We start from the raw sequence: 13039 nt of genomic DNA on the forward strand, positions 1-13039 counted from the left end.
TTGAATCAGACCTCAGACTCTTGACACTTACTAGCTGTGTGACCTTGAGCAAGTCACATTCTGATTGCCTCACATCCAGTCATCCTGATCCATAACTGGCCACTGGACCCAGGTGACTTTGGAGGAGAAAGTGAGACTGTGACTTAGGAAAACAACCCTTCACTAAAATTCAATTCATGTGTTTGTCATGGCATCACCTCCCTAATGTCATGGTCTTCTTCAAGAATGAAAGACAAATATCATCACTGCTGAATCTATATTCCAAAGAGACTTTTAAAAAAAGTGGGGAGTTGGGGTTCGGACAGAGGGAATGACTTATTTTTACAAAACTGTTTATAGTAGCTCTTTTTGAAATAGCAAAGAATTGAAAATTGAGGAGATTCTCATCAATTGGGGAATGACTGAAGAAGTTGTGGTACATGATTATAATGGAATATTACTGTGCTATAAGAAATGATGAGCAGTCAGATTTCAGACAAATCTGGAAAGACTTATGTGAACTAATGTAAAGTGAAATGAACAGAACCAAGAGAACATTTTGAATAGCAACAGTAGTATTAAACGATGATTAACTGTGGATGACTTAACTATTCTATCAATAAAATGATCCAGGGCAATTCTAAAGGATTCATGATGAATAATGCTATCCAACTCCAGAGAAAGAACTTAGGAATGCAGATCAAAGCATTCTATTTTCTACTTTCTGTATTTTTCCCATTTTTTCCCTTTTTGGTTTGTGTCTTCTTTCATATGACTAATATGGTAATTTGTTTTACATAATTGAACATGTATAATTGATCTCAAATTGCTTCATATCTCAGGGAGAGGGGTGGTAAAGGAGGGAGAAAGTAAATTTGGAGCTTAAGAATTTTAAAAAATGAATGTTAAAATTTTTCTTTCCATGTAACAGGTAAAAAATATTATTAAAACAAACACACACTTTTAGCTTGGTACAAATCACAGGAGACGCACAAGACTTGGCATAGTTAAAAATAAAACAACAACAGCAATATAGAAAATATGACACAGAAAGATTTTAGAATGGAACTTTAGTAATTTCAAAATGCAAATTTAAAAAATTGTAAAAGTTAGGTGTAGGGTTTGATGTTAGAAGCAAGGTTCAGATTGGATATTTACATACATGTAACACTCTGGCACATAATGGGCACTAAATAATTGCTTCTTACCTCTCCTCCCCCATCAGTCATAGTTTAATATTGGTCTTCTTTACCAGATATAAGCAGAATAGTATGTTAACAAAATTCACTAGGCAAATAAATTGCTATTACTCTAGGCAGTTTTTATAGTCAACAGTCTAAGGGTCCCTCTAGTCTCTCAGAAAAATTTAAAAAGCATATTAATGTTCATTTTAACCAAAGGTCAATTTTTTACAGCTTCAACAATCCAGATTACTATTGTTAATATGGAAATAAGTGAAAAGGTCTCTGAATGGCCACAGGCGGTCACAAAGCTCATTCATTTTACTCAGTAGGTAAACCAGGCACCTCCCACCTTGAATCCATTTCTGTTCAAAATCCTAGCAGACTATACTCATTCCCTGGTGCTTTTTACAACAAGATTTCTGAGGCAGGCATTTCCTCAATACAGGTATTGATTTAAAAAAAAAATACCAGCTGCTTTTAGATCGTCAGAGAAGTTGAATTACTTCTTTAATAATAGCTAGTGTTTTAGGGTTAGTAAAGGTCTTTACAGATTTATACCATTTTATCCACACACCAATTCAAGAAGGTAAATATTATTATACTCACTTTATAGATGGGGAAGCTGAAGCAAAAAAGAGGTTAAGTGACTTGCCCAGGGTCATACAACTAGAAAATGTCTGTGGTCATTTGAATTTGGTTTTTCATGACTCCGGGTCCAGAGTTCCTTAGCCATCAATCTTTTTTTCTCTGAGTACTCACTTCAAATTTATCTTGACTGTCCTCCATTTGCCTTTTGTACAGAGGAAAAATTTTTTCTTTTGCCATCTGACTTGGTTCTGTTGTAAGGTTCTTTATCTTCTTTGATCAACTGAAAGAGCAAAAAAAAGGGTCCTATTCCAATTGGGAAGAGCATAATAATAGCTTATATTTATATAGCACTTTGCAGTTTAAATGCAATTTAAGCACATCATCTCTTGCTTTTACAACTTTTATGTGCATTATATCTTTTGATGCTTCATTTTTTTTCTTTTATTGGCAAGGCAATGAGGTTAAGTGACTTGCCCAAGATCACACAACTAGATAATTTATAAGTGTATGAAGTCAAATTTGAACTCAGGTCCTCATGACTCCAGAATTGGTGCTCTATCCACTACACCACTACCTCCCCCTTGACTCTTAAAACAATCTTGAGAACCAGTCAGTTTGGTAGAATGGAAGTGATATTGGTATTGGTATTGGTATTGGTATTGGTATTGGTATTGGTATTGGTATTGGTATTGCTAGACCTGAAATTTAATCCTTGTTCTGCAACTTAAAAATCAAATAGTGTTTGGAGTAAATAATAATTATAGCATTTTAAGCTATAAAATGCTATATTTTAAGTTTTTCAAAATGTTTTACAAGTATTTTCTTATTTGATCCTCATAACAACTCTAAGAGGTAGGTACTAATATTATTCTCATTTTACAAATGAGTAAACTGAATCAGGCAGCAGTTAAGTAATAATAGTAAATAATAATAGCTAATATTTATATGGCACGTCCTATATGTCTATCACTGTCCTAAATATTTTATAATTATTATTTAATGTGATCCTCAAACAACCCTGGAAAGTAAGTGTTATAGTTGTCCTCATTTTATAAATGAGGAAACTGAGGCAAACAGATTAAATGACCTACCCAGGCTCAGTTAGCTAGTCAGTGACTGAGGCTGGTCTTGAATTTACTGACTCCAAGTCTAATTCTCTATCCATTGTAAAAGTTGGCTTAACTTTTCTAAGCCTCAGTTTCTACAGAGAAAAATGGGAATAATAATGTATTATCCTTCTTGTAAGGTTACTGAAAACAAATAGTTTTGTAAACTTGATTATAATAATTTGAGCTATTATTATTGTCATTTACTCATTTATCCCAACAGATAAGATACATGGCTTCAGCATTTTTACAAATCACTACAAATTATGTACATTTCCATAAATGACATTTTAAAAAGAATTTTTAAAAAATCTGAACATTTTAAAACACAATTAAACAGGAATTAGTTTTTAAATAAAATTATGCAATAGTTTCCTCACAGTTTTACTTTACACAATAATTAAATGTGTAAAATTACATTTTGGAAAATTGGATCATGATTTAAATTCCATGTAGAATGATTGAAATCAGTTTTTGAAGAGACCTTGAGGTAAATTCTGTACTGGCCTCCTAATCTGCAAATCTATTTTGTGACATTTTCTCAAAATGAGGCACACCTGTATTTCATAGCTTGCTGACTACTAATTGTATGATAGTATTTCTAAATGGGCTAAAACTCATGTTGAAATGCAGTTATTACTTCAGGAAATGTTTAAAGTACTACTTATTTGTTACAATTAGGAAGCATAAACAGTAGCTTTCGAAAGGTCTAATTCTTACCAAATTCAGGTTAATGTATAACAGATGAAACAAAACAACAACCCTTAACACCAAATGTTCGAACATTAAAAAGTCCTTCAAGGAGGCCCTGAACTTTTTTTGAACTTTTATTTTCACTTAAACTTGCCATTAAGGAATTCAATTCTATTCAATTCAACAAACATTTATTGAATGGCTACCAAGTCCAAGACACAGATTCTCCAAGGAATCTTTTAAAAATAATTTTAAAAACCAACTTCTTAAAATTATTTATCCCCTTTAATATTTGTTTTAGGAAAATATAGTATTTACAGCTTCCAAAGAGAGTTTTGTGTGGAAAGTAATAATTTTTGGAGCAATCATTCATAGGACTTTAAGTGTATGATATAGTTTTCTCTTGCTTCAGTAGACTATAATTATGATCATGATCATGATAGTGAGTCCAAAATTCTAAATAATAATAATAATTATAAAAAGTACCATTGTAATAGTAAGCAGACATTACATCATGGAGCAATAATAATTGTTGAAAATAGGTACCCACCACTGGATTTATGTAATATAACCAGAGACATTGTCTTGAGATGGAGTCTCATGGCTAATATTCAAAAGAGGAATCAAAAGGCCCTCCACAGGTGATATCCCCAAACTCAGTTAACAATATGTCAACAAACAAAGACTGTAATATAGATTTGTTTATATGAAAGGTGTGGCTTATTATGACTATTCAGAATTGGGCCATTTCCACCAGAATTAAGGTTATCCTTAAGGAACCGAGGATGATACAAGAAAATGGTTCAGAAAGGTCAGCATTGAAGGCTGTAAAAATTTAACAATTATCCAAAACCTAACAATACATGACTTGATGGTCAGAATTATACATTTAAACTCACTATCTTTCATTAATTGACAGATGAAAATAACCATATAAAAATACAGACCACAAAATATCTAAGTAACTCAAAAAACTGTACTGTTAAACAGTCATGAATCACCAGTTGAATTTGTTCTTCACTGTCACTTATATCATTGATTTATAAAAAAGAAAAAAATTATGAATAGGTAACATATCACAAATATCATTATCTCCAAGCTACTTGGAAGAAAAACTTTCAAAGCACAGATCAAAAGGAGATCAAAAGGATGATGAGCTAAACATCTTTTGTCCTGTCTATTCCTGGAGTTGTACTGAAATGACTTTCAGTGATCCTATAGCGAATGAAGTTATTGCCTAATATTTTTGTTAAACTACATACACAAACACACTTACCCCACTGTTTTATCCACCTATGCATCAGTCCATAGAATATTGACTAAAAAAAATTAACAGTAGCATAGTGTCTTGTCCTTGCATTATTTTTATCTGAACACCACTGAAAAACATGAAAATGGGATAGTAATTATGATAATGACCAACAATTGTCCATATTGTGAGAGAAGAATGTTACCCAGGACCAAATACAATACAATACAGATAACAAAATAATTTATTTAACTCAATTAGTTGTATAGTAATTTGCCATCAATTATCAGTTGAATTTGCTCTTCAGAATCACTTAGACATATCACTGATCCTATAACCACCTATAACCACCATGCTAGTTGTAAAGGCTTGGCAGGAACTTTGAAATTTTTTTCTGGTTAGGTACTGTTGATACCACTGATTGAGAAAGCACCCCTGTCAATGTGATTAAATTACATGAATCTAAGAAATAGATGGGGTGGCAAAGGGTCTCTATTTGAGTCTCTCAAGATGATTAGCTCGACACTGTGCAAAACTGATTGAGTGATTTTCTTTTGAGTTCAGAGACTATGATAATGTCAGATACTTTGGAACAAACCAGAAATAAAGATGTCTCAGCTAACAGAAAAGCTTGAATTTAGATACTGTTGATCACCAAGTCAGTCAGGCAAGCAAGGGTATATGAAATGGATTCAAGATGTAAATATTTGTATTATATTCCAGCATAATATTATAACAAAGTCAAGAAATTACCACAAAAGTTACAGGAAAGAGTTTAATACTGTTTTTTTTTTTTTGTCAACAGTTACTTTTTTTTCTTTGGTTTTTGCAAGGCAAATGGGGTTAAGTGGCTTGCCCAAGGCCACACAACTAGGTAATTATTAAGTGTTTGAGACCGGATTTGAACCCAGGTACTCCTGACTCCAGGGCCGGTGCTTTATCCACTGTGCCACCTAGCCTCCCCCAACAGTTACTTTCAACCTTAACTCACACAACAATTTATTACTGACCAATTCAGGGCAATAAAATAATAAAACAAACAAACAAACAAAAACAAAACATCCTAAAGTCTAAAATAAAGAGAAGAGATGAAATTAGGAAGCTACTCAAATTTGATAAGGGGGAAAAATTGAAGAGCTTGAAGTGACTGAAAATCCTTATCTGAACAACTACTGGGTCTATACCCTGAAGAGATTATGAAAAAGGGTAAAAATATCATTTGCACAAAAATATTCATAGCATCCCTGTTTGTGATGGCAAAGAATTGGAAATTAAGTGAATGTCCTTCAATTGGGGAATGGCTTAAGAAATTGTGGTATACATGGGGTGGCTAGGTGGCACAGGTGGATAAAGCACCGGCCCTGGAGTCCCATCCCATCCCATCCCATCCCATCTCATTCCATCCTGTCTTCACAGTTAGGCCTGCAATTATGACCACTCTCTCATTAATCTTCAAACTCTGACTTTCTACTGACTTCTTCCTTAATGCTCACAAACTTAACCATTTACCCATCCCTTCATCCTTAAAAAACACTTTATCCATCCATCTCTGCTAGTTAATGACTGATACTTCTTTTCTTGGTCAAACTCTTAAAAAAAAGTCTATAATTGTTGCCTCCACTTCTATCTTCTCACTTCTAGACCCTTGGTAACCTGGTTTCCAGTCTCACTACCCTCTCCAGAATTACCAACGATCTCTTAATTGGCCTTTAAAAAAAACTTCATGTTTCTTGACTCTTCTGCATTCTTGTTTCTTTTTTTTTTTTTTTTTAGGTTTTTTGCAAGGCAAATGGGGTTAAGTGGCTTGCCCAAGGCCACACAGCTAGGTAATTACTAAGTGTCTGAGACCGGATTTGAACCCAGGTCCAACTCTTCTGCATTCTTGACATTGTTGATCACCACCTCCTTCTCTATGTTCTTTTCTTTCTAGATTTTCATGACTTTACTCACTCTTAGTTCTCCTCCTATCCATCACATTTTCCCCTTCCCATTCCCTTTTGGTGGATCTTCATTCTGGTCATGCTAAATAAACACTGGTATCCCCCAAGGCTCTGTCATGGGCTTTCCTTACTTCCTTTTCACTTGTTCTCATCAGTTTCAACAGTTTCAGTGATCAATTCTATGCAGGTGATTCCTAGATAGATATATCTAGTCCCAAAATCTCTCCAGAGTTCCTGTCCTTCTTTGCTGAATACCTTTGTGACATCTTGAATTGCCTGTACTACAGCAGGGGTTAACAAACCATATTCTGTTGGCCAAGTTTGACTTACTGACCATTTTCATTTAATTCTATGAGATAATGTTTTTCACATTTGTAAATGAAACTTTGTCATATTTAAAAATATAAGAATCATTTTTAGTTCTCTATTGTACAAAAACAGGTGGAGGCCAGGATTTTGCTCTCAGGTCCTAGTTTGCTGACTCTTGTCTATAGACATCTCAAAATCAATATATTCAAAATTGAACTTAATATCTTTCTTCCCTGACTCCTCTTCCTATCTTTTTCAGTATCTTAAAGTATATTATTATTGTCTCAAATCACCCAGGTTTGTAACCCAGTGTCATTTTAACTCCTTAATTGAACTCGCTACACATATTCAATCTGAGGTTAGTAAAAACTTTTGGTTCCTACCTTCACAACAGCACTTCATGTATCACCTTCTTTTTACTCATACAATGAATACTTTAGAACAGACAGGCCTTATCTCTCACCTAACACTGTATTGTCTTCAAATTGGTCTTCTTGTCTCAAGAATTTTCTCACTCCAATCCAACCTCTTTTCAACTGGAAAAGTTATTTTTCTAAACCACATTTCTTTGCTCAATGAACTCCAGTGACTTCCTATTAACTATAGAGTCAAATATCAAGTGCTATATTTGGCTTTTAAAGCCTTTGACAACCTGACTTCTTTCTAACATTCTATCTTATACTTCACTCCTAGCCATGTCCTCTGTGGTTTAGCTTCAACAGACTATTTGCTGTTTCTTACATATGACACTTCATCTCTTCCCTCAGGGTATTTGCACAGGTTATCCTCCAGGACTAGAACATTTTCCTTTCTCACCTCCTTAGTTTAGCTTCCCTACTTTCCTTCAAAGTTCAGCTAAACTCTCATTACCTAATACAAGAGATTTCCCCAGATTTGCTATTTTCTTCCCTCCCTTACAAGGAGACAAAAATGGATATTTCTTTTTTCCCCCTTTGGAAATATTTCAAATTAATTAATTAATTATTCCAACTACATGCTAAGAGTTTTCAACAATCATTTTTATAAGATTTTGAGTTTCACATTTTTCTCCCTTTCCTTTCTTCCCCTGACAGAGAACAATCTAATATAGGTTATACTTGTATAACTGTTAAACATGTTTTCATATCAATCAGGCTGTGAAAGAAGAATCAGAACAAAAAAAAGGAGAAATAAAACTCAAGAGGGGGGAAAATCATGAAATATAAAACAAATTTAAAAAATTGAAAATAGTAAGCTTTGGTCTGCATTCAGTCTCCATAGTTTCTTCTCTGGATATGTACAGTATTTTCCATCATAAGACCTTTAGAATTGTCTTTGATTATTGTACTGCCGAAATGAGCAAATCCATCATAGTTGATCATCACATAATATTGCTGTAAATGTGTATTATATTCTTCTGAATCTGCTCACTTCACTCAGCATCAGTTCATGCAAATCATTCATTACAGACTTATTTGAAATCCCATCCATCTTCATGATTTCTTTTTTTTTTAAATTTAATTTAATTTTTATTTTTTTTGCAAGGCAGTGGGGGTTAAGTGACTTGCCCAAATTCACAGAGCTAGGTAATTATAAGTGTCTAAGGTCGAATTTGAACTCAGGACCTCCTGACTCCAGGGCAGGTGCTCTACCCACTGTACTACCCAACTGTCCCCTCCTTTGTGATTTCTTACAGAACAATAGAACTCCATCACATACATATAGCAAAATTTGTTCAGCCAATTCCCCAATTGATGGACATCCCCTCAATTTCCAAAGGAATGGATATTTCTAACAACTTCTCCCCTCACCCTTTTCCCAAGGAAGACTTTGATTCCCATCAGGAATGAAAGCAGGAGGAAGGGACCAAACTAGAATTATATCTATCTACTTCCTTAAATGTTGTTAGTCTGGGGAAATAATTTTTAGGTGGCATCTATACTCCTGATCATTATTCTATAAGGGGAAAGGAATGCCCCAAGTAAATGACAAAAATTTGACTCTCAGATTCCAATTCTACAATAAACACACACTGCAAATAGCAAAATAAGTCATTTATCCAAGTTGATAGAAGAACAGAAATAAGAGAAAATATACATAAGTGAATATATATGTAGTAGGTTATGGAGTAAATGAGCTCTCCCATTGAGCTCATTTAGCTCAATTGAGAGAGCATCCCAAAGGAGAAATTCCCCGAAGTCTCTAGTGTAACAAACTGAGCCAGATGTCAGCTTCTTTCTAGTCTCTTCCTTCAGGGACCTGAAGAGAGATTGGAATGATGTTTCTTCTTTCTTAATTCTGCAAGCCAAAAGAACCTAAACTCTCTTTTCTCCAGTTCTCACTAATTCTGCTCACTCCTCACAAAAGTGACTCTCAATGAGAATAGAACTTCATATAATTGACCTTTTGAGCCAAGATATATGTATTATATATCTATCTACAAGCACATGTATATACATACCTATATATATGTGCATATACTCATTCAAACACATACATACATACACATATATGTCCTTTCCCTTTATAGAATGTAATCTCTTGTGCTCATTTTGTCAGTATATGTGTATAAGAATGTGAGCTCCTTGAAGTCAGGGACTGTGCTTTTGCCTTTCTTTTCATTTCCAATGTTTAGCTTAGCACACATTAAAAACAATAATGCTTGCTGAATGATTGGCATGATCAGATATTACGGGAGAGGGTATAGTTTAATCTATTCCATTACCAGAAATGGACCAGATCAGTATTAAGGTGGACTACTTCTCACTAATTGAGGGGGTAGTTCTTTCAAGACATTCAGTGAAAAAAACAAGAACAGCAGCAATAATGAGAACAGAGGGGCCATTTGAATCTTTTCCTGTCCTCTTTTTTGTCTGTGACTTACCAGAATTCATTGTTAGAAGGGTCACTTAATAGAATCATCAGTTGCATCTTATTTTTATCAAGGACTTCCATGTGGAATTTAATGACCTGAATAACTGCCAGTAACTTAGATCAAAGTGAACAAAATAATTCTTTAAGTGTTTTGAGTGAGGAGCATTTGTATGTATTGTTAAATGCAATGAACTTGCTAAAACTACCAACTCTGGTTTCCTTGAGAATGCATTTGTATGGCCAGGTGTGGTAATGCATTCTTATAGCCCCTTACAATGGGGATGCTGAGGCTGGTGTTTCTACTGTATTTGAGAATTCAAGGTCTCAACAGGGCTGAAATGATTTGAATGTCTACACCAAAAGCAGAGGACCACCAGGCTACTAAAGGAAGAATAAGCAGCCCCAAAACAGAGTTGATAAACAGGAGAGTTAATCTTGTGAGTGAGTGGTTGCTGTACTTACTTATTAGATAGAGGAATATGCTGGTAAATGTTTAACAACAGGTTCTCTGAAGGAAAAGAAATAAACTGGACATGCTTTAAAGTTTTAAGCTTAATTTGTATTATTAACATTTTTTCTCCTTCACTTTTCTCAAGTCTAGAAATCAACAAAACAATAAATCAAGTCCTGATCTGTATGGTTTGCCAATTTCTGAGATACAAATGCTAACTAAAATTTAAGAATTGCCTTTGTTTGCTTGAATGAGTTGGCTACATCCGGGGGAGAGACAGAGACAGAGACAGAGACAGAGAGACATAGAGACAGAAAAAGAGATAGAGAGAGGGAGGGAGAGAGAGAGAGAGAGAGGAGAGAGAGAGAGAGGAGAGAGAGAGGAGAGAGAGGAGAGAGAGAGAAACAGAGACAAGAGACAAACAAAATTAGAGAGGAAGAGGAAGGGTGAGAGACAGAGGTAGAGAGAGAGAGAGATTGCATTTTTGTGGTCTAGAATGACTCCTAAATTTTCATCATGGCCCAGGTCAATATCCAGTAACACCTTAGGTGCAACTCTTCCTTCCTTCCTTCCTTCCTTCCTTCCTTCCTTCCTTCCTTCCTTCCTTCCTTCCTTCCTTCCTTCCTTCCTTCCTTCCTTCCTTCCTTTCTTCTTCTTCTTCTTCTTCTTCTTCTTCTTTCTTCTTCTTCTTCTTCTTCTTCTTCTTCTTCTTCTTCTTCTTCTTCTTCTTCTTCTTCTCTCTCTCTCTCTCTCTCTCTCTCTCTCTCTCTCTCTCTCTCTCTCTTTCCTCCCTCCATTCCTCCCTTCATTTTCTTTCTTTCTATTTCCCATATTCCTTTTGATAAAACATGTGGAAAAATTCACTGGAAAGAGTAAGACCTGAGCATAGTACTAATGAAGAAAGTAAGGGGTTCAATTCAATTCAAGGACTATTTCATAAGTGCCTACTATGTGCAAAACACCATGAGAGTTAGAGGGAATAAAATGATGAAAAACAACTCAATCTTTGTTCTTGAGGATAGAGTTTACAGGAAAGACTTTCAGGAAAGATAATAAAAAGATCAAAAGAATAAATCAAAGATAATAAAAACTGCTTGAACTTAGCCTATAGTCACTGTTATCTTTATATCTGATGTAGACTCATCAGAGATGAAGTATTCCATTTAAAGTTTGTAAGAAATATTTATTATATATTTTAATGTTGAATATATATTTAACTGTATAAATAAGGTGCCTTTCCCGTCTTTATTTCTTCAGTACTATTTCTACTTCCTTAAGTATGAATATGATAGAACCTAAATATAGTAGTTCTATTGTTCTTGACTGTGAAAAATGTATGAAACTCATAGATATTTTTAAAGGTATTTAAAATTTTTGTTTCCTTTTTGTTTTACCCTTTGATAGCTTTTAGGATGACTGTGTAGTTGGGTCTCTTGTCAAGTTTCTTCTCTCTATTGTCTGAAATAAAACTTATTATAACCTTTTATCATCCTTCATCATTAGTTTTTACAAAGGAGTTTGTATTCTAAACTGATATTGCCCTTTGGTGCCATATCTCTTTGCTTGGCATGGAGATCAAGTGTTTTCTGGCTGAATCAGTTTCTAAGTTCCTTGTTAGGGTTATTGATTTACATTGGTTAAACTTCTTTATGAAATTGTTATAATCAGGAGCAAAGTCCTTTTATTCATTGATTTCCCACTCTTCAATGTCAATAGCTTGTTCAAATATGTCAGGTTGGAATTGTTTTAATTGCTTGCCATAACTGTTTCTCATGTTTTATTTTTCTAGTTTTGTATTAATTTTGATCTTCATTCTAATAAGTTGATAGTCTGGTTGTACATAGATAGCTAATTCCATAATGACTACCACAACAGGAATGAATCATTTATTGTCTTGTAATATTTACTAAATTTCATTTTAATTTTATTTGATATTTATCATGTACAGTACCTCCTTATAATATTCTCAGGAAAAAAGTATACATGATGTATAGGCCCAAGGCTTTTGTATATATCTCATAGCCTTTGGTCTCTCCTATTTCTTACTCTTGAGCCATATTTTCCAATATATTCTTCACCCACTTTTGTACTGAAGTGACTACATATTAATGGATAAATTAATTTAATTTACAGGATCCTATTGAGTTCTTTGGAGAATTTCTTATCTCTTCACTTTTTTTTTTTTTGCAGAAGCAAATTGTAAGCACTGAAAGACAGTGAATTCTATATTCATGGTAAGACCAAGTTCATAAATTTTCTGTCTCTGTCCCTTTGTCTCTGTCAATCCCTTCCCACACCCTCCTCTCCTCCCCACTGTTATGTCTTTTTTTTTTTAAGGTTTTTGCAAGGCAAATGGGGTTAAGTGGCTTGCCCAAAGCCACACAGCTAGGTAACTGTTAAGTGTCTGAAGCCAGAGGATCTGACCTCAGGTACTCCTGACTCCAAGGCTGGTGCTCTATCCACTGTGCCACCTAGCCGCCCCCCACTCTTGTGTTTTAAGTAAAACCTGTGGTCATTTTTTATTTAGTTGCAACTTTCTTTTGTCTTTTTTTGGCTAGGCAATAGAGTTAAGTGACTTGCCCAAGGTCACACAGCTATTATTATGTGTCTGAGGTCCTATTTAAACTCAGGTCCTCCTGACTCCAGGGCCAGTGCTCTATCCACTGCATGGCCTAGCTGCATTTTCT

At 34.5% G+C, this 13039-nt stretch overlaps 1 long non-coding RNA gene across 1 annotated transcript in view; it reads right to left on the reverse strand.

Annotated features, from left to right (window-relative positions):
* Nucleotides 1–4833: 4833 nt before the first annotated feature.
* LOC141491818 (uncharacterized) overlaps nucleotides 4834–13039 on the reverse strand; it is a 20294-nt gene continuing 12088 nt past the window's right edge. Inside the window, exon 3 of the long non-coding RNA XR_012469777.1 lies at nucleotides 4834–4929. This is a non-coding gene — a long non-coding RNA (uncharacterized LOC141491818). The remainder of the gene's footprint in view (nucleotides 4930–13039) is intronic.

The sequence above is a fragment of the Macrotis lagotis genome, chromosome 6 (assembly GCF_037893015.1).
Source record: "Macrotis lagotis isolate mMagLag1 chromosome 6, bilby.v1.9.chrom.fasta, whole genome shotgun sequence".
In the NCBI taxonomy this organism is placed as follows: domain Eukaryota; kingdom Metazoa; phylum Chordata; class Mammalia; order Peramelemorphia; family Peramelidae; genus Macrotis; species Macrotis lagotis.